General features: G+C 41.8%; 1 pseudogene; it reads left to right on the top strand.

Moving 5' to 3' along the window:
• LOC140075963 (uncharacterized) overlaps positions 1 to 27,872 on the top strand; it is a 290,951-nt pseudogene that overhangs the window by 248,123 nt on the left and 14,956 nt on the right.

Raw genomic sequence — 27,872 nt, 5'->3', positions numbered from 1 at the left:
GCTGGACTTCAACCGTACAACATGAACACCAACATTGATGCAGTGGAACGACACCCTGAAGGATTTCTCTTCCAACTACTCCTTGTCAAAGAGCCTCACACAGATTTGCAAAGAAAACAGAAAATTATTAATAATCATAAAACAGTACACAAAAAATTAAAATAGGTTCTCTGTTATTAATTCTTCCTTGTCCTCTCAAGCAAAGCTGTGTTATCTGTCCGAACTTCAAGGCCTTGCACACAGTATAACACAACACTACACCATGTATCAATGTTACCTGTCCGTGCTTCTGCCTATCTTAGTTCACAGTATAAAACAACTAAACTTAATGAACACATAAGAACAAATTGATTAACAGTTGGGCCTGGCTCGCCAATGTTGTGGGACCTACGTAGTTCTATAAATTGTTGTGCAATATAACGATTAATATCACTACCTTCCTCGTTGTACTGTTTACTATATTTTATATCTTCTGTTTCTAGTCTCTGTATTGTACACTATAATTTACCACACTCAGGGTTAATACCAATAATATTTATTAACACACTAGAAGTATACAATGTTAATCACAATACCCACAAACCCACAGAATCCAACCCACCACAATGCATATAAACACACACACACACACACACATATAATGAGCTTTACACCTAACTATCCCTATTATTACAGAGAACGAAGGGGGACAGGGAGATTGACAGGAAAGCAGGGGTACAGAGATAGGTTAATAGTTGGAAACAGGGAAGCAGGGGTACAGAGATAGGTTAATAGATGGAAACAGGGAAGCAGGGGTATAGAGATAGGTTAATAGATGGAAACAGGGAAGCAGGGGTACAGAGATAGGTTAATAGATGGAAACAGGGAAGCAGGGGTACAGAGATAGGTTAATAGATGGAAACAGGGAAGCAGGGGTACAGAGATACAGGTACTCAGCCCAATCCGGGAAGGTGATATAGTCTGTGGGGTGATCCTCCTAGCTCCTTCTCCCTTCCTTGCTGGTATTCAGGGCAGATTCCTTCTCCTTTCCTAGTTGGTCTGTAGGGAAGATTTTCTTCTTCCTTTCCTAGCTGGTTTCCATGGAAGATTTCTTCTTTCTATCCTCCACTATCATCCCCTTATAAGTCTCTCCTCTGTCCCTTCCCCCAAGATGGTGGACAACAGATGTATACCCCTTCCTATCCTGTATTTCCAATACAGGGTGTGTATTTAGTCACCCATCCAGCCCCCCCTCAGGTGGGAATAACAGAGATCCCGGATTTCCATCCTGGCATAGAGGTGTGAAGTGTCTCTAGATAACTGTCCCTGGAGAGTTTGAGTGACATTCCCATAATAAAAGGGGGTTGACATCCTGCTGTCCAAGGATACAGATATGTGAGATTGCCCTCACCACATCCTGAGTAAGAAAGCAGGTGTGTTCTTTCCCAGGGGAATGGAATATGACAGAGGAACATTTTATTTATATATATATATATATATATATATATATACACATACATACACCCACATACCTATGTACATGAACGGACACTTCCTTTACTCCTTTACAGTCGCTATGAATTATCCGGCACAACCTGCACAGGAAGAGGAAAACTGCACCGGGGCAGATGACACCACTTTTATATATCTGGGTCAATGTTATCATCTTTTCCCCAGTTAATGAATGTTGCACAATTTTTCTGACCTCAGAATATACGTAGAATGTCATTTGTTATTGTGTTTTATTAAGGCTCTAGATGTTCTTCATTCATGTCCAGTTTTGGGTCCACTTTCAGACAAATGAACTTTTACCGAGTTCTGAAGCACAAGATGTTGCCAAATATGTCAAAGATACCAGCAATATGTTACCACGTGTAATAATGTGATCTGCCCATAACTCCTCCTTGTATCAACCCATCTCCCTCTATAATTCTGGACCTATAAGATAAAGATATTTGTGTGGGGTCTTTCAGATCTCCGTAGATGCAGAAAACGATGTCTGTGTCTTTGCATCATCTAATCTACTTGTTGTGTTACTCAAACATCTCTATCCAGCCGCTTATTCTCTGCCATTTCCCATAAGCCCCAATAACTTTATACATCACAGAAGTAACATACAAGCCTCACAGATTCTTATAGCTAAAACTACACGACACATAACATAAATGTCACTATATACTGTATACAACCAAATACACAGAGTACACAACCACACAGCGCGGCCTCCTCTCCTGCCTCTCCTGGGGACCCAGTAATGTGGACACTACCACCAAAAATCCCATAGAAATGTGGAAACTCCGGCTTTCTGAATATTCAGTTAAAGCACGAAAAATGATATGGTCACAAATGAACTAATCCACAAGGAATAGCAGAGCTGTCAGCGGGAGCCTCGTTCTCTTGCCTCCATGACAATTTATTCGTAGAATGATCACACTGGGAACTGGTTTCATGTTAGAGGGGTATATTCTGCCCTGGAGGGGTATAGTTTGGCCTGGGCAATTCCATCCCTAAAGATATCCTCTGGTCTGGGTTATTCCATACGAAGAGTTTTTGTGTCCCAGCACACGGGATTTATGTCCTGGATTGTGGAAACTCTTTTAATGGAATAAGGTGATTAAAAAAAAGAAATAAAAACTATAGTAAATTATCACAAAGTAATAGCTGTAGCTAGGAAATCCCTCTGACTTACTCATGTGCCTTGTAATGATGAAGCTCATTATCTCCAAACACTTTTATCTTAATAATTGCCTTCGATCTTCTGATGAGATGAGATGCTCGAGAGGGAAGTTTTACACGGGATGTTCACAACCATAATCACTGTCAAGGAGCAGAGTCTTCTAACATGGATGAAAATAAGACCTTATAGTATGATCTTCCCAGTAAGTCACGTGCATGGAGGGATTTGCATTTCCTATTGTTCAGGATGTGAAATCAGTAGGGAATCACCGGGAGACATTCAGCCTAGTAAATACTTGTAAATGGAGATATTTAGCTCCATTGGGAAGTCCTGGCCGCATTTGTTTGGGGAAAGGGAATGATAAACCCATAACAAAGGAGAACACTCAGGGCATGATAAGTGCTCGGCCTGGCTGATAGCAAACGTCACCGACACCCTTCATTTACATGGGGGGAAGATCTTTCATCATTAGGTACGGTATCTCCAAGAGGGGACAGACCAAGGGCTATAAGAGACCAGAGCAGGACCCACATGGGAGAACTTCTTAGTGGAAGATCTTACTGGAGGAGCTTGGACTAAGAGACTGAGACACAGAATGGAGAGAGAACAGGACCAGATATGTGCGGAGGAGGGAGTCTGGGAAGGCGGACATGACGCTGGGGCCGGGGACCCCCAGAGTGGTGAGAACTGATGGACTTATCAGTCATTACTTCCTAGATCTGATTTCTCTTCTGTTTCCCTTCCTTCTGCAATTATCCTTTCCCATGATGTGTCCAAGAAACTGATCTGTGATAACGTAGTCAGGGGGAGAGGAGGCAGTAATCTCCATACATGTGCAGTGTATATGTGCAGTACATGTCCTGATAGTGTGTAATGTATGAGGTTATGTGTATCCATGTGCATATGTACAAGCAGGGGCGTCGCTAGGTCAAAAGATCCGGGGCCCGTGCCAGTCCAGCCGGAGGGAAGACACGGGTGAGTGTCTGAGGGGGGGAGGAATTACTTGTGGCTGGAGGCTATGAGGAGATGGAGAGGGGGAAGGGGGGGCTGGGGGGAACTTTTTGGAGTCTGTTAATAACATTAAGGAGACTGTGGGGACTACTACAGGGGGTTATGAGGACATGGGGGGCTGTGGTCAACATTACAGGGTACTGTGGTGGGCATGAAAGGAGGCTATGAGGACATGAAAGGGGGCTATGAGGACATGAAAGGGGGCTATGAGGACAAGAAAGGGGGCTATGAGGACAAGAAAGGGGGCTATGAGGACAAGAAAGGGGGCTATGAGGACTTGAAAGGAGGCTATGAGGACTTGAAAGGGGGCTATGAGGACATGAAAGGGGGCTATGAGGACATGAAAGGGGGCTATGAGGACATGAAAGGGGGCTATGAGGACATGAAAGGGGGCTATGAGGACATGAAAGGGGGCTGCGGAGGACATGAAAGGGGGCTATAAGGACATGAAAGGGGGCTATGAGGACATGAAAGGGGGCTATGAGGACATGAAAGGAGGCTGCGGAGGACATGAAAGGAGGCTGCGGAGGACATGAAAGGGGGCTATGAGGACATGAAAGGAGGCTATGAGGACATGAAAGGAGGCTATGAGGACTTGAAAGGGGGCTATGAGGACATGAAAGGGGGCTATGAGGACATGAAAGGGGGCTATGAGGACATGAAAGGAGGCTATGAGGACATGAAAGGGGGCTGCGGAGGACATGAAAGGGGGCTATGAGGACATGAAAGGGGGCTATGAGGACATGAAAGGGGGCTATGAGGACATGAAAGGGGGCTATGAGGACATGAAAGGAGGCTGCGGAGGACATGAAAGGAGGCTGCGGAGGACATGAAAGGGGGCTGCGGAGGACATGAAAGGGGGCTATGAGGACATGAAAGGGGGCTGCGGAGGACATGAAAGGGGGCTATGAGGACATGAAAGGGGGCTATGAGGACATGAAAGGGGGCTATGAGGACATGAAAGGAGGCTGCGGAGGACATGAAAGGAGGCTGCGGAGGACATGAAAGGGGGCTATGAGGACATGAAAGGAGGCTATGAGGACATGAAAGGAGGCTATGAGGACTTGAAAGGGGGCTATGAGGACATGAAAGGGGGCTATGAGGACATGAAAGGGGGCTATGAGGACATGAAAGGGGGCTATGAGGACATGAAAGGGGGCTGCGGAGGACATGAAAGGGGGCTATGAGGACATGAAAGGGGGCTATGAGGACATGAAAGGAGGCTGCGGAGGACATGAAAGGGGGCTATGAGGACATGAAAGGGGGCTATGAGGACATGAAAGGGGGCTATGAGGACATGAAAGGGGGCTATGAGGACATGAAAGGAGGCTGCGGAGGGCATGAAAGGAGGCTGCGGAGGACATGAAAGGGGGCTGCGGAGGACATGAAAGGGGGCTATGAGGACATGAAAGGGGGCTGCGGAGGACATGAAAGGGGGCTATGAGGACATGAAAGGGGGCTATGAGGACATGAAAGGGGGCTATGAGGACATGAAAGGAGGCTGCGGAGGACATGAAAGGGGGCTATGAGGACATGAAAGGAGGCTATGAGGACATGAAAGGAGGCTATGAGGACTTGAAAGGGGGCTATGAGGACATGAAAGGGGGCTATGAGGACATGAAAGGGGGCTGCGGAGGACATGAAAGGGGGCTATGAGGACATGAAAGGGGGCTATGAGGACATGAAAGGGGGCTATGAGGACATGAAAGGAGGCTGCGGAGGACATGAAAGGAGGCTGCGGAGGACATGAAAGGGGGCTGCGGAGGACATGAAAGGGGGCTATGAGGATATGAAAGGGGGCTGCAGAGGACCTTTTTGGGGGCCATGAGGACATTACAGGGGGTTGCAAAGGACATTACAGGGGCATTTTTGGTGACATACAGCTGCCATAGGAGTCCCCGGTATGGTGAGCACACTTTTGCGCCACCGTGCCATTGATGGAAAAAAGATCTTTCTGGAAAGTACAGTCTGGCTGCACGACTTCATATGGAGAGGGGAGGAGTAAGGAACATAAGAACATAAGATGTCTGTTTGGTAAACTCCCCAGGGGTGACCAGTGGTACATATGCATTGGGGCCCGTGCCCCTGATCTTTTGCGACCCTAGCAACGCCCCTGTGTACAAGTCATGGATCTAAAAATGTGTATACATAAACTCTTATACAACACAACATATTCTACTGCGCTATTTCATATTCATGAAAAATATTGAGCTCTGTATTTTTGCCTGGGATTAGGGTTAGTTGTACATGTCAGCATTATTCACCTGTACCACGTATAGCAGTTTTATCTGTGTGTACAGCTAGTTGGCTCTGGTGTCTGGGATGTTTGTGGTGTGTTGCATTTTTGCGGTGTCTGTGCTCAAGGCCTCCATGGACATTATCTGAATCCATCATTTTTAGCAGCTTAAAGTGTAACCTTAATTTCACAAATATTTCCTATAGGTGCAGAGGTATAGGGGTGCAGGGATGTAGAGGTATAGGGGTGCAGGGATGTAGAGGAATAGGGGTACAGGGATGTAGAGGTATAGGGGTGCAGGGATGTAGAGGTATAGGGGTGCAGGGATGTAGAGGAATAGGGGTGCAGGGATGTAGAGGTATAGGGGTGCAGGGATGTAGAGGTATAGGGGTGCAGGGATGTAGAGGTATAGGGGTGCAGGGATGTAGAGGAATAGGGGTGCAGGGATGTAGAGGTATAGGGGTGCAGGGATGTAGAGGTATAGGGGTGCAGGGATGTAGAGGTATAGGGGTGCAGGGATGTAGAGGAATAGGGGTGCAGGGATGTAGAGTTATAGGGGTCAGGGATGTAGAGGTATAGGGGTGCAGGGATGTAGATGTGTAGGGGTGCAGGGATGTAGATCGATAGGGGTGCAGGGGTGTAGAGGTATAGAGGTGCAGGGATGTAGAGGTATAGAGGTGCAGGGATGTAGAGGTATAGGGGTGCAGGGATGTAGAGGTATAGGGGTGTAGGGATGTAGAGGTATAGGGGTGCAGGGATGTAGAGGTATAGGGGTGCAGGGATGTAGAGGTATAGGGGTGCAGGGGTGTAGAGGTATAGGGGTGCAGGGATGTAGAGGTATAGGGGTGCAGGGATGTAAAGGTACAGGGGTGCAGGGATGTAGAGGTATAGGGGTGCAGGGATGTAGAGGTACAGGGGTGCAGGGATGTAGAGGTATAGGGGTGCAGGGATGTAGAGGTATAGGGGTGTATGGGATGTAGAGGTATAGGGGGCAGGGATGTAGAGGTATAGGGGTGCAGGGATGTAGAGGTATAGGGGTGCAGGGATGTAGAGGTACAGGGGTGCAGGGATGTAGAGGTATAGGGGTGCAGGTATGTAGAGGTATAGGGGTGCAGGCATGTAGAGGTATAGGGGTGCAGGGATGTAGAGGTATAGGGGTGCAGGGATGCAGAGGTATAGGGGTGCAGGGATGTAGAAGTATAGGGGTGCATGGGGTGTAGAGGTATAGGGGTGCAGGGATGTAGAGGTACAGGGGTGCAGGGATGTAGAGGTATAGGGGTGCAGGGATGTAGAGGTATAGAGGTGCAGGGATGTAGAGGTACAGGGGTGCAGGGATGTAGAGGTATAGGGGTGCAGGGATGTAGAGGTATAGGGGTGCAGGGATGTAGAGGTATAGGGGTGCAGGGATGTAGAGGTACAGGGGTGCAGGGATGTAGAGGTATAGGGGTGCAGGCATGTAGAGGTATAGGGGTGTAGGGATGTAGAGGTATAAGGGTGCAGGGGTGTAGACGTATAGGGAAGGTATAGTTCTGCTTTGTGTTCTGCATGAGCAAAGTTCCTTTTATCCACTGTCCTATCACAGTATAAAAGTAAGATATAAAGCCTGAATTATAATTATAATATAATAAGGGTTTTAAATTGAAATCAGATCTGTGCTTAGAGTTTACACAGGAGAGAAGTTTTGTTTTTGTGCTCAAAATGTGGCAAATATATGACACTGAATTCACAGCTGATTAGACTTGAGAGATGAAATAGAAATGGTATAAAATATTAATATCATCAGAGATTTGATCCAATTTGACACTATTGTCCCCAGCAGATAACGTCACCTCCGGCTCAGAGGAACATCTGATATGTCCTGATATTATAGCTGATGATTCAAGCTCAGCCCTTCACAATGATCTATCATCGGATTCTGGTACATTGGGCATCGGTTCTGAGAGATCACAGACTAATAGACATAAAAGAACTCACCAACGAGATGAACGTCCAAGAAGTCACCCCAGGGAGAAGCCGTTTTCATGTTTAGAATGTGGAAAAGATTTTAATCACAAATCACGCCTTGTTATACATGAGAGAACTCACACAGGAGAGGAACCATTTTCATGTTCACAATGTGGCAAAGGTTTTAATCACAAATCACATCTTGTTGTGCATGAGAGAACTCACACAGGGGAGAAGCCATTTCCATGCCCCGAATGTGGCAAATGTTTTATTCGGAAATCAGTTCTTATCGAACACGAGCGAATCCACACAGGGGTAAAGCCGTTTTCCTGCACAGAATGTGGTAAATGTTTTATTCAGAAATCAGCTCTTATTACACATAGGAGAATTCACACAGGGGAGAAGCCATTTTCATGTTCTGAATGTGGCAAATGTTTTTCTCTAAATGGGGTGCTCAAAATACATAAGAGAATTCACACAGGGGAGAAAACATTTTTATGTTCTGAGTGTGGCAAAAGTTTTAATAATAAAGCAGATCTTGTTAAACATGAGAGAATTCACACAGGGGAGAAGCCATTTTCATGCTCACAATGTGGCAAATGTTTTATTCAGAAATCGGGTCTTATTGAACATAAGAAAATCCACACAGGAGAGAAGCCGTATTCATGTACAGAATGTGGGAAATGTTTTACATGGAAATCACATCTCAACAGACATCAAAGAATCCACACAGGACAGAAAGCATGTTAACGTTCAGAAAGTGATAAGTGTTTATATAATGAGATATAAAAGAAACCACACGGGGAGAAGTCATGTTATTTTTTTTTTATCAAAATTTGTAAATGATTTATAAAGAATTATATGAAATGTATCAACCAATAAACTACAGGCAGTCCCCGGGTTACATACAAGATAGGGACTGTAGGTTTGTTCTTAAGTTGAATTTGTATGTAAGTCGGAACTGTATACTTTATCATTGTAACCCCCAGCCAAATTTTTTTTTGGTCTCTGTGACAATTGAATTTTAAAAATGTTGGATTTTCATTAGAACCTGGATTCATAATAAAGCTTCATTATAGACACCAATGTTAATTCCTATAGCTGTTTATTGTAGCCTAAGGATAAAGTACAGTAAATTGGCAACATCCAGAGGTCCGTTTGTAACTAGGGGTCGTATGTAAGTCAGGTGTTCTTAGGTAGGGGACCGCCTGTACACATGAAAAAAGTTGGAGGACTTCGACAATCGTAATACATATACAGAGAAGCAGAGAAAAATGTAGATAAAGGAACCACCTGAATTTTTACCTAAGTAACAAAGAACATTGGAGGGAATTTTTTATTGGCTTTCTACCCGTTTTTGGCAGATTTTTTTTAGCCATATTTATGAGGTATCGCCGCCACAATATTGTTCCTCTTCACAATCCTCATGCCTTTTGTTTGGTACCTGAATTTGGGCGCAACTTGTGAACCCAACGCGTTTCCTGTGCTTCTAGGTTCCCAACACTTTTTTAGCCACATTTTTTAGCATCCAATTAGACAAGCTAAAAGCTGTTGACCAGGTTCTATTTCACCTACATAAATGTGGAGCAAGTTCAGAACCTTTTCGGTTGTGGGCCAAGTCATTCAGCTCCTGTGCCAAAATCTAACATCCCAATCTAAAAATTGGACAATTTGTGCTCCGGAATACCAGACCTTTCACCGCTATGAATGAATGCCCCCATTGTATTCTTTCAGTGAAGTTTATGTAAAAAGAAGCCAAACTTATTCAAATAGGCCCATACACTCTTCTTGTATTCAGCACCACATAGTGTGAGGATGGACTCTGCGTGTTATGGAAATCCATTCCCGGATTTGCTCCTCAGCCCTCCCCAACATCTCCACACACTTGTGACGTCCCACCGGTTTTTAATCTACAAATTCACTTGCCTTTATTTTTGACATTTTTAGGTTCTAATTGATCAGAGACGTGGCCATTTATGATCCCCGGTTAAGGGGGCTGTTCCTCAACATGTGGGAGCCATATTGTATTCAGAATATCACCCTAGTCCATGTGTCTCCAGTAGATGTTACTTGTGGGTTAAGGTTACTCTCTGGGCAATATCACACTATAGGATAACGCCGAGGTGAGGTCCATAAGAACACACAAATATCATAAAGGTCCTGGCACCTCTAACTCCTAATACTAGGTTAAATATCAAGTACCTCAATATCATTGTCCCACAACCACAGTAGAAACTCTCTTGCCACAAGTATCTCTCCCTTATCAAGGTTCTTCTCCTGGTGTAACCACTTGAGGCCATTTGTCCCACATGGGAGTTGTTTGCAGGAGCTATCTTGGGTAGCGTGAGGTAAGTCGTGGTTTTAAAGAAACTATATAGGATATTGTTAGAGATTTTTATCTGGGTCTCAGACCCCCCATTGCATGGTGACTTTCAAATTAAATCTTTCATGGCTCCTGGTACCAGGAGGAGAGAACAAACCCAAGACGCAGACACGGTCTTTAGCTGCACCCAAATCACACTCTTTATTTCAAAAACCACAGTCATATATCAAAACAGAAAAAGCAGAATTGGGGGGGGGGGGGTGTGTGTGTGAAGAAGAAGTTAAGAATACTGTAATGCTATTGGCCATAATGAATTTACCAGCACATTCTCAGAAAAGGTTGATTGGCCTTGTTCACAGACATGTTTATACTAATTTCCCTGAGGAGAAGGAGATAAGCTGGCGCTAGAACCAAGATATATAACAAAAGATGAAGGACAGACTGGCTTCTCATTAAATGTCAAGGGAATTAGTTGGCATGCGAGCAAACAGGTTACAAAAAAATGAAGTTTGAATCATGACCTTAGCTGGACAGTGCTTGACCCCCAGCTAATACTTAAAATGGCTTCTGTTTGGTTCTCTTTCTCCAAGATGGCCACCATAGAGAAATATATCATTAACAATATCAACCATCCAAAATTATCTGTTTATGTCCCTTAATCATTTAAATAGCAAATAGAGCAAAAACTGCCTGTAGAGTGGAACATTAAAATCTCAAATCTTTATTTATTACAAAAACTAGGCCCATGAAAAATAACCAAAAAGAGCCTTACACTAGATCTGTGCAATTACAGACTTAGGTAACTCCTCTGGGGAAAGTGTGCCAGTCATATACATATGAACTTGGGTAAGAGGGATAATGTGTCACCTCACTAATTACCCTGATTATGTTGCAGTGCTAGTTGAATTGGAGACATTGGTCACATATCAGCCATATATCAGCCCATTGGAGGACCTACTAAAGTGCTAGAACGGAGCCAGTAGGAAGGATTCCCTTCAATTGTATCTCTTGGCTCATGTTCCTATACATAAAACCCATAAAAGTGGCGTGTTACAATATTCTCATGGCACAGTAGTACACCTAACGCGTTTCCCTGCTATTGGTAAGCTTAGCAGTTCATCAGAGGCGTGAAGTGGATTATATAGAAGCACCTGAGCCACAGCGTTCCATATCGCACCGATACTATGACCCTCTTGTATTTGTCAATGCGTTATGCTGTCAAGGTTAGTGGTGTTAGCAAGTTAGTGCATCAGTTCAGAGCCGGGATGCTGTATAAATTTAGACCCTATCTAACTGGCTCATAGTTATTACACATAACACTCGCTAAGTATCTAGACAGGATGCTGGCTCTAGTTGGGCCGCGCATCTAGCATGCACGAGCGGCTATTTATAGCCTAAGCTCCGCCCACCAAAAGAGGGCTTGACCAATGCGGCTTCACTCAGCCACCATCAATACTCTATGTACTAGTGACGAATCGGAGATGTCACCAAAGTAGGAGCGCCCCGATCCACCAGTCACCAGAGTCGTGGTGAAGTCTGCACCCACCTGAATACAGGCCAATCCCCCATTCCATAGCGTAGGCACCCGGATACCAACTGTTGCTTAGAGACGTTTACATTGCAGACCTGGATGGTAAGTATCTACTTTACACCAGTGAAAACACACAATTAGGCTTTTTATTAAACCAGGAAAGTGAATTCTGGATGAAGACAAAATCGAAGCAAGGACACCATAATAAAAATAAATCAGTATACCAAAAAGGATGATGCACCCATATCTAATGTAATGCCCTCAGTGTCATAAACCATCAGCCTGACTGATAAGAAAGTGGGACCAACACCCTTCATTTACATGGGGGAGCTTTTTGAGACAAGAGGGGGCAGACCAAGGTGTATAAGAGACGCAAGCAGGACTCACATGGGTGAACTTCTTGGTGGAAGATCTTACTGGAGGAGCTTAGACTAAGAGACTGAGACACAGAATGGAGAGAGAGCAGGTCCAGATATGTGCGGAGGAGGGAGTCTGGGAAGGAGGACATGACGCTGGTGCCAGGGACCCCCCAGAATGGTGAGTACTGACAGCCTTTATTGTTTTTGTGAAATGATTTCTCCTCTGTCCCATTATTTCTATATCCACTACCACAAAATGTTTCCAAGAACCTGGTACATATATTGGATGTGAATATCTGTTATATCCAGTGTATATGAACCAGTAATTTCCATAAATAAAGGATGTGTACATGTGCAGAATATGTGTGTGGAAGTGACAGCGCCAATCAAAGATGCTGTGGCTCTTTAAATCTTCGAGTGGTGGTGCACGGCCAGGAAGGGAGAGGTCATGGAGAGGTAAGTGCGGGCCAGTGGATGGGGCAGTGCCATGGAGAGGGGCACTGTTATGCCCGCAATCTGTGACATGGATCGCAAGGGCACTTGTGACAGTACCCTTTCCCCCTTCGGCCTCCCCCTCTTCTTGGTCCCAAGAAACCTCTGGAGGAGACTTTGACCCAAAATATTCTCTTCAGGCTCCCAGGATCTCTACTCAGGCCTCAACCCCTTCCAGTCTAGAAGGAAGAACCGCCTAACTCTCACCCCTTCATGTCCAACACCTCCTTGACTTCATAGACATCAGTAGAGTAAGCCTCAGGAAGAGGAGAATGTTTTGAGAAGCGGTTCAAGACGGCTGGCTTCAGGAGAGAGACATGGACACCGGGTTGATGTGCTTGATTACCTCAAAGGAACCAAGGAACCGGGGACCAAGCTTGTAGCTAGGTATCTTTAGCGGACGTATCTGGAGGATAATTACACTTTGTCACCCAGAGAGAAGACAGGAGGAGCTCGATGCTTCTTATCAGCCTGGTTTCTGATGGCCACGACTCCTTAATTGGACAAGTCGAAAAAGTGTTAAAAAACTGTCTAAAAGCCTTGATAAATGTGGCGCAAGGCATTATAGACAGTGTTTTTGGCACAAAACCACCAGAATTGTGGTGCAAGTGGGTTTATAAATCCCATCTTGTTCAGCATGAGAGAATTCACAAAGGGGAGAAGCGGTTTGTGTTTACAATGTGACAAATGGTTAATGGTTAGATAGTCTTTAACGGAGTGTTTTTTCGCTCATTTCTCGCTCTCCGCCTTCAAAAATCCATAGCTTTTTCATTTTTTCGTGTACTGAGCTGTTTGAGGACTGATTTTCTGTGAAACAAATTTTACTTCTCTGTGGCATTATTTATTATTCCATGGCAAGCAATAGGAAACTGGAAAAAAATTCCAGATGTGGAAAAGTTGGGCAACAAAAAGTGTTTCAGTCACTTTCTTGTGGGCTCAGTTTTTACGACTTTTACGTTACGCTCCTCTGCTTTATTCTTTGCTTTGGTACTATCACAGAGATACCAAATTTACATAGGTATTATTGCCTTTTAATACATTTTGAAATATTAAACAGACGTGTATGAAAAAGAAAAAACATTTCTCCATCTTCTGAAGCGAATAACTTTTTCACAATTTGGTGTACAGAGCTGTGTGAGGTGTCATTTTTTGCCCCCTGTCTATGGTAATGGTAGAAACTCCTCTCCTCTAGGTGTAGAGGATAACCCCTGTATATGGTGATGGTAGATCATCCTCTCCTCTAGGTGTAGAGGATGCCCCTGTCTATGGTGTTGGTATAACTGCCTCTCCTTTAGGTGTAGCGGATCCCCTCTGTCTATGGTGATGGTAGAACCTCCTCTCCTCTAGGTGTAGAGGATGCCCCCTGTCTATGGTGATGGTAGAACCTCCTCTCCTCTAGGTGTAGAGGATGTCCCCTGTCTATGGTGATGTTAGAACCTCCTCTCCTCTAGGTGTAGAGGATGCCCCCTGTCTATGGTGATGGTAGAACCTCCTCTCCTCTAGGTGTAAAGGATGCCCCCTGTCTATGGTGATGGTAGAACCTCCTCTCCTCTAGGTGTAGAGGATGCCCCCTGTCTATGGTGATGGTAGAACCTCCTCTCCTCTAGGTGTAGAGGATGTCCCCTGTCTATGGTGATGTTAGAACCTCCTCTCCTCTAGGTGTAGAGGATGCCCCCTGTCTATGGTGATGGTAGAACCTCCTCTCCTCTAGGTGTAAAGGATGCCCCCTGTCTATGGTGATGGTAGAACCTCCTCTCCTCTAGGTGTAGAGGATGCCCCCTGTCTATGGTGATGGTAGAACCTCCTCTCCTCTAGGTGTAGAGGATGTCCCCTGTCTATGGTGATGTTAGAACCTCCTCTCCTCTAGGTGTAGAGGATGCCCCCTGTCTATGGTGATGGTAGAACCTCCTCTCCTCTAGGTGTAAAGGATGCCCCCTGTCTATGGTGATGGTACAACCCCCTCTCCTCTAGGTGTAGTTCAGAGGTGAATGACCCACGGCCCGTAGACCCCCAAGTTGCTGCCCTTGCCCTGCTGTCTGTAGTTATATTCTTGTACATAGGGGCAGTATTATAGTAGCTATATTCTTGTACACAGGGGGCAGTATTATAGTAGTTATATTCCTGTACATAGGGGGCAGTATTATAGTATATTCTTGTACATAGGGGCAGTATTATAATAGTTATATTCTTGTACATAGGGGACAGTATTATAGTAGTTATATTCCTGTACATAGAGGGCAGTATTATAGTATATTCTTGTACATAGGGGCAGTATTATAGTAGTTACATTCCTGTACATAGGGGGCAGTATTATAGTATATTCTTGTACATAGGGGCAGTATTATAGTAGTTACATTCCTGTACATAGGGGCAGTATTATAGTAGTTATATTCTTGTACATAGGGGGCAGTATTATAGTAGTTATATTCCTGTACATATGATGGCAGTATTATAGTATATTCTTGTACATAGGGGCAGTATTATAGTAGTTACATTCCTGTACATAGGGGGCAGTATTATAGTATATTCTTGTACATAAGGGGCAGTATTATAGTAGTTATATTCTTGTACATAGGGGCAGTATTATAGTAGTTATATTCCTGTACATAGGGGGCAGTATTATAGTATATTCTTGTACATAGGGGCAGTATTATAGTAGTTACATTCCTGTACATAGGGGCAGTATTATAATAGTTATATTCTTGTACATAGGGGCAGTATTATAGTAGTTATATTCTTGTACATAAGGGGCAGTATTATAGTAGTTATATTCTTGTACATAGGGGCAGTATTATAGTAGTTATATTCTTGTACATAGGGGGCAGTATTATAGTAGTTATATTCCTGTACATAGGGGGCAGTATTATAGTAGTTATATTCCTGTACATAGGGGGCAGTATTATAGTAGTTATATTCTTGTACATAGGGGGCAGTATTATAGTAGTTATATTCCTGTACATAGGAGGCAGTATTATAGTAGTTATATTCCTGTACATAGGGGGCAGTATTATAATAGTTATATTCTTGTACATAGGGGCAGTATTATAGTAGTTATATTCTTGTACATAAGGGGCAGTATTATAGTAGTTATATTCTTGTACATAGGGGCAGTATTATAGTAGTTATATTCTTGTACATAGGGGGCAGTATTATAGTAGTTATATCCCTGTACATAGGGTGCAGTACTATAGTAGTTATATTCTTGTACATAGGGGGCAGTATTATAGTAGTTATATTCCTGTACATAGGGGGCAGTATTATAGTAGTTATATTCCTGTACATAGGAGGCAGTATTATAGTAGTTATATTCCTGTACATAGGGGGCAGTATTATAGTAGTTATATTCCTGTACATAGGGGGCAGTATTATAGTAGTTATATTCTTGTACATAGGGAGCAGTATTTTAGTAGTTATATTCTTGTACATAGGGGGCAGTATTATAGTAGTTATATTCCTGTACATAGGGGGCAGTATTATAGTAGTTATATCCCTGTACATAGGGTGCAGTACTATAGTAGTTATATTCTTGTACATAGGGGGCAGTATTATAGTAGTTATATTCCTGTACATAGGGGGCAGTATTATAGTAGTTATATTCCTGTACATAGGGGGCAGTATTATAGTAGTTATATTCCTGTACATAGGGGGCAGTATTATAGTAGTTATATTCCTGTACATAGGGGGCAGTATTATAGTAGTTATATTCTTGTACATAGGGGCAGTATTATAGTACAGGCAGTCCCCGGGTTACATACAAGATAGGGTCTGGAGGTTTGTTCTTAAGTTGAATTTGTATGTAAGTCGAAACTGTATATTTTATAATGGAAGTTCTAGAAAAAAATTTTTCTTTTGCCCCAGTGACAATTGGAGTTTCAAAATTTTTGGTGTAATTGGACCAAGAATTATCAATAAAGCTTCATTACAGACATCTTACAGCTGATCATTGCAGTCTGGGACTATAATAAAGCATCCAGAGAGCTTCACCAGAGGTCACAGTGGGCAGAGGGGTCCGTCTGTAACTATGGGTTGTCTGTAAGTCGGGTGTCCTTAAGTAGGGGACTGCCTGTAGTTATATTCCTGTACATAGGGGGCAGTATTATAGTAGTTATATTCTTGTACATAGGGGGCAGTATTATAGTAGTTATATTCTTGTACATAGGGGGCAGTATTATAGTAGTTATATTCCTGTACATAGGGGGCAGTATTATAGTAGTTATATTCCTGTACATAGGGGACAGTACTATAGTAGTTATATTCTGGTACATAGGGGGCAGTATGCACCTGCTGCATAGGTTCAGACAATTTCCATCATTATTATGGTCTTGTTTGTGCACTGTACTGCCCTATTCTCCAACATCTGAAGTTAATCTCTTTAAGGTCTGTAGTTTCCTGATTGCCTTTTGACCATTTCTTTGAATCTTGGCACCACATTTGCTATGCCCTAGTCCTGTGGAATTTTATGGAATCTTAAATATTAAAATCACAACATATCTATCAGAGAAGACATACGTAGAGAAAAATAGGAAAAAATGTCTCACATATCCTTATATCCAGAAACTTGCTTTGAGGATAGTGGAGGCTTGTTTGGAGTGCCCACGTGTTGCTGGCTTGTTTGTCCACACCATGACTAAGGCTTGAGAGCAAGCTGAAACGCGTAGGTGGATTACCTACATGTCACTTTTCCTGCACTCTTTTTAATGTAAGAAGAATAAAGTTTTGAAGTTTTATGGGATGTGCCACGTATACTCTCTTTTACTTGGCTTACTATCAGAGAAGACAAGTCATGTAGTATCCAGGGTGTATTCCACCGGGGCCCAGTGATTGGTCTATTTTAGGTGTTTTAATACAGCGTTGCAGCTGTTTTTGGGTTAAGCAGCTGAGTTTAATAGGAAAATTACATTATTTTTCATATCATCGGTCAGGGGATTTTCGTTTATTTGAAACGCAACATTGAATAGATTGACCCTTTCCTTATCTCCCTCCACCACAATCCCAAGTTATTTTTAAATTACTCCACCATGACCCCAAAGAACTAAGATATTTGATGATGATTACTGTGATTAGACACTGGCATTTGGTTCTAAAATTCCCAAATATATTTTTCATTGCATTTGTTTTTACTTTTTATTTAAAAACGTTGATAAAGGCTTATTTTAGATAATGTAAACTTGGGAAAGGAGCTCACGGCTTTGGTTTTTTTGCCACTGTTTAAGAGTAAAAGATGTAACAAATATATGGAAGAATTAAAAAATTTCATACAGAAATTAAAACCTTTACAATTATGTTGAAGTAAAACTTTGGCAATGCAAATTATAGTATTTACTTGACTGTATCATATAGTGACAAAAAAGCAGCAAATGTTGCCATTAAAAAGTTTATTATTCGCCACCGATACACCGATTTTTTTTACGGTTAAATTACTAAAAAGATTTAAAAAATGCAAAAAGATCTCAAAATTTGAATGGACAAAAATAACACTTTATTGTATGATATTCTTCTGCTCCATGAAGTCATTTCCAGGACAGGGCAGTCACATGGTCATTGGAGACGCCTTGTCTGCATGGATTTGCATTCCCTATTGTTCAGGATGTGGAATCAGTAGGGAATCACACAGGGACATTTGGCCGAGTAAAGATTTGCAAATTAAGTTATCTAGTTTCATCAGAAAGACACATCCTGGTCTCCTTTCTTTGGTGGAAGGGAGTGATAAACCCATAACAAAGGAGAACAATCAGAGTGTCATAAACAATGAGTCTGGCTGATAAGGAAGTAGCACCAACACCCTTCATTTACATGGGAGAGATTGTTGAGACAAGAGTGGGCAGACCAAGGGGTATAAGAGACCCAAGCAGGACTCACTTTAGGAGAACTTCTTGGTGGAAGATCTTACTGGAGGAGCTTAGACTAAGAGACTGAGACACAGAATGGAGAGAGAGCAGGTCCAGATATGTGCGGTGGAGGGAGCCTGGGAAGGAGGACATGACGCTGGTGCCAGGGACCCCCAGAATGGTAAGTACTGACAGCCTTCGATACTTTGTAGAACTGATCCTTCTTCTGACCTCTTCTTTGGATGTTGGATGTGAATATCTGTTATCTCCAGTATATATGAGCCAGTAATATCCATAAATTAAGGATTTGTATATCTGCAGAATATGTGTGTCCTTAGAATGTGTAACTTGTATCTATGCTATAATGCATATAGATGTGTAGTGTACAAGTAAAGGATGTAAACATATATATTTGTATTTCTGTATGTACACATATACTTATTACAATGTTGTATAGCATGACATATTCAACTATTCTATTCCATATTAACAAAGGATTTGAGCTGGTTTGGCAGCATTATTCATTGCACTTTTTTGGTATGTCCCAATGCACCCAGGGGCATAGCCGTTTGCACGTGTGTTTCAGACAGAAAACACGCAATTGGGAATGAGCACCATGGGCCACATTTATTATGCAGTCTGCACCAGAATTCTAGCATAAACTTCACATAAAAACATCTGCAAAGTGATTGCACATGAACTTAGGAAGTGCTTCCATCGGGATTGTGCCGCGGCTGCACTGTTCAAGCTGCGACACAATGCTGTGCACAGAAAGAGGCGTTCCAATGTGTATTCACACTGGCCACCACATTTATGTCACAAGTTTCGCAGTTATGTAGAGGTATAGTAAACTTGAGGCTTAGCAGTGCAAGTATGGGGTTGCAGGAATGTAGATGGTTAGGAATGAAGCGACATAGAACCATAGAGGTGCAGAAATGTAGGGGTACAGTCATATATAGGTGTAGGGGTGCAAAGATGTAGATACATTGAAATATAAAGCTTCAAATACAGGCAGTCCTGGGGCTACGTACAAGATTGGTTCTGTAGGTTTTTTCTTAAGTTGAATTTGTATGTAAGTCGGAACTATATAGTTTATAATGGTGACCCCCAGCCAAATTCTTTTTGGTCTCTTTGACAATTGGATTTTTAAAATGTTTGATTGCAGACACCTGTGATAACTGTTACAGCTGTTTATTGTAGCCTAAGGCTAACGTACAGGAAATTACCAACAGTCGAGTGTTCTTAAGTAGGGGACCGCCTGTATGTACAAAATAGGGGTCATTCATCTTTAGGCTGGACATTTGTCTGTCTTTTTTTTCCTGGTTTTGGACTTGTTTGATTTGTCTTAGAGGGTACTAGAGTTGCACAAAAATTTAAATTCTTCTGCAACTTTGTTAGGCTCTTGGTGCAAATATGCAAATGCACCCAATAAGATGAAAGATAAGAGCAAATAAAAATAAAATCCTGAGATAAATGACCCCCAACATGACAAATGCATTACTCTGAAATCTGAGTTTTACTGAGAATTCACACAGGAGAGAAGATGTTTCCAGAATGTGATGCAGAAATCAGAAATGGTTTGACATGAAACAATTTAGCAATTTATGCAGAAATGTTATAAATATTTATTTCATTACAGATTTTATTAACTTTGTTATCATTTAACATCTTGTTCCTTGCAGATGACGATAACTGGAGCTCAGAGGAACATCTGACATCTTCAAATATTACAGCTGATGATTGTGGGATCACACAAGATACATGTATAGAACACAACAGCAGAAGGGATTTACCCTCAGACCTTCATTGCAACAATCTATCATCTGATCCTATTACATTCTGTCCTATCTATTCTGATTTATCACAGATGAAAAGTCAAGGAAGAAGCCACCACAGATCAGCCGAGCATCTAACAGATGCAACCAGGAAAACATTTTCATGTTCTGAACATGGGAAAAATGTTACTGTTAATTGGAATCTCACACATCAGAACATTCACTCAGGGGAGCAGCCTTTTTCATGTTCAGAAAATGGAAAATGTTTTATTGAACGAAAAAATCTTGTTCAACATGAGAGAAATCACACAGGGGAGAAACCGTTTTCATGTTCAGAATGTGGAAAATGTTTTAATCGGAAAATACACCTTATTCATCACGAGAGAACTCACACAGGGGAGAAGCCGTTTTCATGTTCAGAATGTGGCAAATGTTTTATTAAGAAATCAAATCTTGTGATACATGAAAGAGTTCATACAGGGGAGAAGCCGTTTTCATGTTCAAAATGTGGAAAATGTTTTACTCATAAATCAAGTCTTGTTAAGCATGAGAGAATTCACACAGGGGAGAAACCATTTTCATGTTCAGAATGTGGAAAATATTTTGCTGATAAATCAAGTCTTGTTCAGCATGAGAGAATTCACACAGGGGAGAAACCGTTTTCATGTTCAGAATGTGGAAAACGTTTTAATTGGAAAACAAATCTTGTTCAGCATGAGAGAATTCACACAGGAGAGAAGTCATTTTCATGTTCAGAATGTGGAAAATGTTTTACTCATAAACTAAGTCTTGTTCAGCATGAGAGAATTCACACAGGGGAGAAACCGTTTTCATGTTCAGAATGTGGCAAATGTTTTTCTCAAAAAACAAGTCTTGTTCAGCATGAGAGAATTCACACAGGGGAGAAATCGTTTTCATGTGCAGAATGTGGCAAATGTTTTTCTCAAAAAACAAGTCTTGTTCAGCATGAGAGAATTCACACAGGGGAGAAACCGTTTTCATGTGCAGAATGTGGAAAATGTTTTAGTAAGAAATCAAATCTTGTTCAGCATGAGAGAATTCACACAGGGGAGAAACCATTTTCAAGTCTTTAAGTGTTTAGATATGTAACGCCATTTTGTCTGTGTCTTGTAATTTATATATACTCATCCTCTTCTCCACTAAACAACAGGATTGCTTAGGACATCTTGGCCTGTAGGAGACGTTCCACAGGACACACATAAATGTTTGTAAATAGAGACCCCGGAAGCTCAGGATGTGGGAATCTGGTTGTTAATTTAATATGTAATATTTAACACTGATAAATGGATGTATCCAAGGATTTGTTGGGGGGGGGGCGGTCATTCTATTCTGGTGAATGACGATCCAGATGGTCTGTATTTATATCCAGTTTATGGGTCCAATAACAATAAATGAACAATGAATTCCTACGACAAGATGTTGCCAAATACATCAATGATGTTTTCAATATATTATTATGTGTGATTTTATTTGTTATTTCTAATTTTATGTAACATTTCCGCACTAACCTTGAACCCTCCTTGTACTGAAAGGGCATAAAATAAAGACGCACAGAGGTCTCGCTAGTTCTCCGTGGCTACAACATATTTCGGTTGTGTCAATGTTATCGGACGACACAATTATTTATTTAATTACTCTCTGCCTGATAATTGAACTACTCTGACACCTCCATCGTCCAACACAGGAACAAGCTCCAAAGCTTAAAACAGAGGTCCCCCCTGATGGACACTTCTCTCCTGATGGTCAATTTACTTTGAGGGTTGGCAGGATAAATGAGAGAAACATGGTTATTTATGCTGCACAGCTAGTTTGGTGTTTGGTCGCAAAAATAGCTGTGTTTTTTAATATCCTTGTTGATCCTCTAATGGCTTATTTGTGAAGTGTCTTTGCCATAATATTGGTGTTTTTTCCAACACTTACAACTTGTTTTTTTATGGCCACTTGGGATTCAGAGACTCGTTCTTGGGTGCAATTTTTGGTGGAAAATGAAAGCAGCTAAAAGCTAGTCTAGGGAGGGTAAATAGATTGCACATGTATTCAAAAAATGGATGTATGGTTTTAATTGTGCATTCAAAGGCTTTAGATCAAAATGCATCTCAACTGCATAACAATAAATTTTGATATACAGTTTCGTAACTGAACAGATGAAAGTCACTAACAAAGATATAGGGGGTCATTTACTAAGGGCCGAATCGCGTTTTTACGGCGGGTTTGACGAATTTTTCCATTTTGCGCCGATTTTCCCTGAATTGCCCCGGGATTTTGGCGCACGTGATCGGATTGTGGTGCATTGGCACTGGCATGCATGCGATGGAAATCGGGGGGCGTAAAAAAAAACGACGGATTCGGAAAAACTGCCACATTTTTTTTAAAAAAGTGTCGCTTGACACGCGCTTACCTGCACTCAGGGTAGGACGGTGAACTCCAGTGCATTACGACGGACTTCAGCGCAGCAGTGACACCTGGTGGATGTCAGAGGAACTACCTTAGTGAATCCCAGCAGAACCCGAATCCTCCACACAGAACGCGCCGCTGGATCGCGAATGGACCGGGTAAGTAAATCTGCCCCATAGAGTTATAGGGTTGCAGAAATGTAGAGGTACAGGAACCTCGGGGTATAGCGGTGCAAGTATTCGGTTGTAGGAATGCAGGAACAGTGGTAAGGGGAAATAGGGGGGCGGAGATATAGAGGTGTAGAGTTACAGAAATGTAGGGGTGCAAAGATGTAGATGAAATGAAATATAAAGCTTCAAATATGTACAGAATAGGGGTCATTCATCTTTAGTCTGGACATTTTTCTGTATTCTTCTGCTTTTGGAATTGTTTGATTTATCTTAGAGGATGAAATATCAGGCAGCTGAGTTTTGTGACTTTTTTCTGGAGTCTTTAGATATATCAGATGCTAGACTGAAAAATTCTGTTGCTGTGATGTTTTTCTAAGTGATTGGAGTGGCTTATTTTGGTGCAAAAATGCAAATATTTTGGTGCAAATTGGTGCAAACAAGTTGCAAATACAGGCAGTCCCCGGATTATGTACAAGATAGGTTCTATAGGTTTATTTTTAAGTTGAATTTGTATGTAAGTCGAAACTGTATATTTTATAATTGTAGATCCAGATAAATTTTTTTTGGTCTCTGTGACAATTGGATTTTAAAAATGTTGGGTTGTCATAAGAACCAGGATTAGTAATAAAGCTTAATTACAGACGCCTGTGATAACTGTTATAGCTGATTATGGTAGCCTAGGAGTAAAGTACAGGAAATTACCAATATCCAGGGGACCGTTGTAACTAGGGGTCGTATGTAAGTCGGGTGTTCTTAAGTAGGGGACCGCCTGTATAGGAGAATATAAAAATAAAATCCTAAGTTAAATTACCCCAATGTGAAAGATGTTTTACTCTGAAAGTTTACAAAATGTTTTACCGAGAATCCATACAGTAGAGAAGCTGTTTTGTGCGTTCAGAATGTGATGCTGAAATCAGAAATAGTTAGAAATAAAACAATTATGTAGAAATTTTTATAAATATTTATATCTTTGCAGATTTCATAAACTTTTTTGTTACCTACCCTATTATTCCCAGGAGATGACGTTAGCCGGAGCTCAGAGGAAAATCTGATATCTTCAGATATTAAAGCTGATGATTGTGGGATCACACAAGATACATGTATAGAAAACAACAGCAGAAAGGATTTACCCTCAGACCTTCATTGCATCAATCTATCATCTGATCCTATTACATTGTGCATTTATTCTGATACATCACAGACTAATAGTCCAAAAAGGAGCCACCACAGAGCAGCCGAGCATCTAAGAGCTGCAACCAGGAAGACATTTTCATGGTCTGAATGTGACAAATGTTTTACTTTTAAACGAAATCTTCTCACACATCAGAAAATTTCTTTGTTATATTAACCCCTTCACGCTCCGTGACGGATATATCCGCCACGGAGCTGTGAAGGTTGTATGAAGAAGGCTCACAGGGTGAGCCTTCTTCATACAGAGATGGGCTGCATATCGCAGCAAAGACCCATCGCAATCACCCGCGGTCGGTGCTTGCACCGATCGCGGGTGTTAACCTTTTCTTTGCCGCCGACTGCTCTATACACGGAAAAATGAAAAAGTTATGGATTTTTGAAGATGGAGAGCGAGAAATCAGCGAAAATACCCTGCGTCCTTAAGGGGTTAAGAAATCAGATCTTCTTTGACATGAAAGAGTGCACACAGGGGAGAAAATGTTTTCAGGTTCAGAATATGGAAAATGTTTTACTCAAAGATCAACTCTTGTTCAACATGAGAGAATTCACACAGGAGAGAAGCCATTTTCCTGTTCAGAATGTGGAAAATATTTTATTCATCAATCAGATCTTGTGGGACATGAAAGAATTCACACAGGGGAAAACCTGTTTTCATGCTCAGAATGTGGGAAATGTTTTACTAAAAAAAACTAATCTTGTTGTACATGAGAGAATTCACACAGGAGAAAAGCCATTTTCATGCTCAGAATGTGGTAAATGTTTTAGTTAGAAAACACAGCTTGTTGAGCATGAGAGAATTCACACAGGGGAGAAATGGTTTTCATATTCAGAATGTGGCAAAGGTTTTAATCATAAAACACACCTTGGTAAACATGAGAGAATTCACACAAGGGAGAAGTCATTTTCATGTTCAGAATGTGGAAAATGTTTTATTACAAAATCAAATCTTGGGAAACATACAAGAGTTCATACAGGGGAGAAGCCGTTTTCATGTTTAAAATGTGAGAAATATTTTATTCATGAATCAAATCTTGTTAAACATGAAAGAGTTCACACAGGGGAGAAGCCATTTTCATGTTCAGAATGTGGGAAATGTTTTATTCAGAAATCAGATCTTGTGAAACATGAGAGAATTCACACAGGGGAGAAGCGGGTTGTGTAACAAATGTCTTACAATTAAATCCCATCTCTAACCCCTTCTCTCACACAGGAAAAACACATTTTAATGTTAAGAATGTGGCAAACATTTAACTTTGATGAAAAACTTTTTACATATGAGAGGAGCCATAAGGGGAGAAGTCTTGCTCGTATTGAACATCTACATATGTTGAGTTTTATGAAATGCATTAAACTTGCAATAAACTTCACATTAAATAAGAGAACTTGTACAATTATGTAACAAAATCAGAATAAGAGAGAAAAATGTGGAGGAGCTCGGATAAAGGATCAGCTGATGTTTTCTCGTATACAGGTGTTTGATAAATTTCCCCCTGTATAAGTAAAGCCTATGGTGACTAAATATATGGGAGCCCCTGATCGGATCTCAGCCCCATAGAGGTCTATAGCACCTGCATACACCACACCATGGCTGAACTGGGCGGCTGCTCCACATGATATAGGAAATGTCCCATATAATGGCTGCTTTCCATGAAGCACACACCCCTCCTGCATTAATGCAAGTGCATAAGGCCTATGGAACCAATGCACACAAAACATAATGGGGACCGATATCCAGCCAAAAATGGTATCATTCCCTGTAGATGTCTATTGCAAACAGTCACATTGGGGTCAGCATACGTTGAATCACCGCACCGTGATCAGGCAAAGAAATGTCCTATATTCTGCTGTATTCCGGTGCCAGTCCTGCTCTTCTCTATTGAGAGGGGTCTGCTCACCCATCTTCTCTCCAGCAGGGGGCCGAATGTTTGCCCATGCTATGCTGCACATACTTTAACATATAAAATGATACCCTCATCTCTCAGAAGCAGGAATTACTATTTCAGGCCATGCATCTTTTTATTTTTCGTTTTAAAGACACAATTTAGTTTTCATCCTTACTATTAACCCTTCAATGACCACTGTACCAGGTTTTTACAGTGTCAGAGGAAGTTTGCAGGACATCAGGTCCTGTTGGTGCCTGCTGGTTATGTTATCACTGCACCAACACCCAGGAATGGAAAAGCTTCAATCCTGGGTATTTAACCCCTTTGAAACCGTAGTCAAACCTGGACTGCAGTGCCTTAGGCCCCTTCCACACTAGCGAGTGTGATGCGATGAACTCGCATCACACTCGCAACGCAAGCTGCCGGGAACGCACGGCCCGAACGCTGCACCGCGGGAGTGAACTCAGCATGTCAGTTCACTCCCGCGGTGCAGCGTTCGGGCCGTGCGTTCCCGGCAGCTTGCGTTGCGAGTGTGATGCGAGTTCATCGCATCACACTCGCTAGTGTGGAAGGGGCCTAAGCGGGTGCAGCTAAAGGGCTAATAACAGGTTTACAAGGGTATAAATCGATTTTCCATTGGGGTCTGACCCTGGCATTGACAAGGGTGAAAATTGCAGTAAAAATCCACAGCATTCTGTATAAATGTGCACACAATAGGGAATGGCTATAGAGATTACAATGCTAGAATGCAAAAATAATGAAAATTAAAAAAAAAATAAAATCACCCCAATTTAGCTAGAACTGATATAAAATGTAATATACAGTAAAAATCACAAGCAGGTATCAGTTTAGGTATCACTGCGTTTCAAACAAAATATGAAAACAGTTATTACAGATGGTGGAACCCCTATGGAACCCAAATGTCTGAAACGCTACTTTTACACCATTTTACATACCATAAAAAATGAAATCAAAAGTAATCAAAAGGTTGCACAGGGATCAAAATGGTAGCAATGAAAACATCAACTAATTTTTCAGAAAATGACACCTCACACAGCTCCATAAGTATGAAAAAGATATTAGCGCCAGAAGTTGGCAAAATTGTTTTTTTTTTCGTACACATTTGTTTAATTTTTGAAAATTTATTAAAGCACAATAAAACCTATATAAATTGGGATCACCTTGATCGTACTGAACCAAAGAATAAAGTAGATGTATCGTTTGGAGTCCAGAGTGAAAGTCGTAAAAACTGATCCCACAAGAAAGTGCCACAAATGTGGGGGTTTTTTTTGCCAATTTTAATCACATTTTGATTTTTTTCCAGCTTCCCAGTACAAGCCATGATATTATAAATAATGTCATGGAGTAGTAAAATTTGTTATGCAGAAAATAAGCCCTCACACAGCTCTGTACACAAAGAAATGTAAAAGATATGTAAAAAGTTACAGATTTTTAAATGTGGGGGCGAAAAATGAACAAAAAAAATGCTGCATCCATAAGGGGTTAAGAAATCTTCAAATATATAGATAAAAAAAAGATCTATCAAGTTATGTAGTATACAGGGTATGTCCCACCTGGGCCCAGTGATTGGTCTATTTTAGTCTTATTGACGAGACATTGCACTTCATCCCGAGATGGGCTGAGCCCTCTCCATGCAAGGTGGGCCTTTGCTGCATATTGCAGCAAACACCCAACGGTAACACCAGCGATCGGTGGCAGTACTGACCTGTAAATGCCTCTGGTAAGGCTTCTGGAGGCCCTAGGGGAGCATGGGCTCAGCCATATTAGATTTGATTACTGTCCCCCTGTGAAGTCATCGGAGGCAGAAATCAGTTACCAGGACAGCCTTGGGTCATACAAAGATCCGAGGCTGTCTCGTTTTGCATCCCGTTTTAACTACACAATGCAATAAATAATGTACAAAATCCCCATATACTGCCATACTGTAGTATGGCAGTATATGGTAGGATCAATCAGACAACCTAGGGTTAAAGTAACCTAGGGGGTTTTAAAAATAGTAAAGTAAAAAAAAGCTATATTAAAAACCCTAATAATTCA

The sequence above is a fragment of the Engystomops pustulosus genome, chromosome 8, assembly GCF_040894005.1.
Source record: "Engystomops pustulosus chromosome 8, aEngPut4.maternal, whole genome shotgun sequence".
NCBI classification, from domain to species: domain Eukaryota; kingdom Metazoa; phylum Chordata; class Amphibia; order Anura; family Leptodactylidae; genus Engystomops; species Engystomops pustulosus.
Note: the sequence above shows the minus strand (reverse complement) of the source record. Positions and strands in the feature narration are given on the sequence as shown.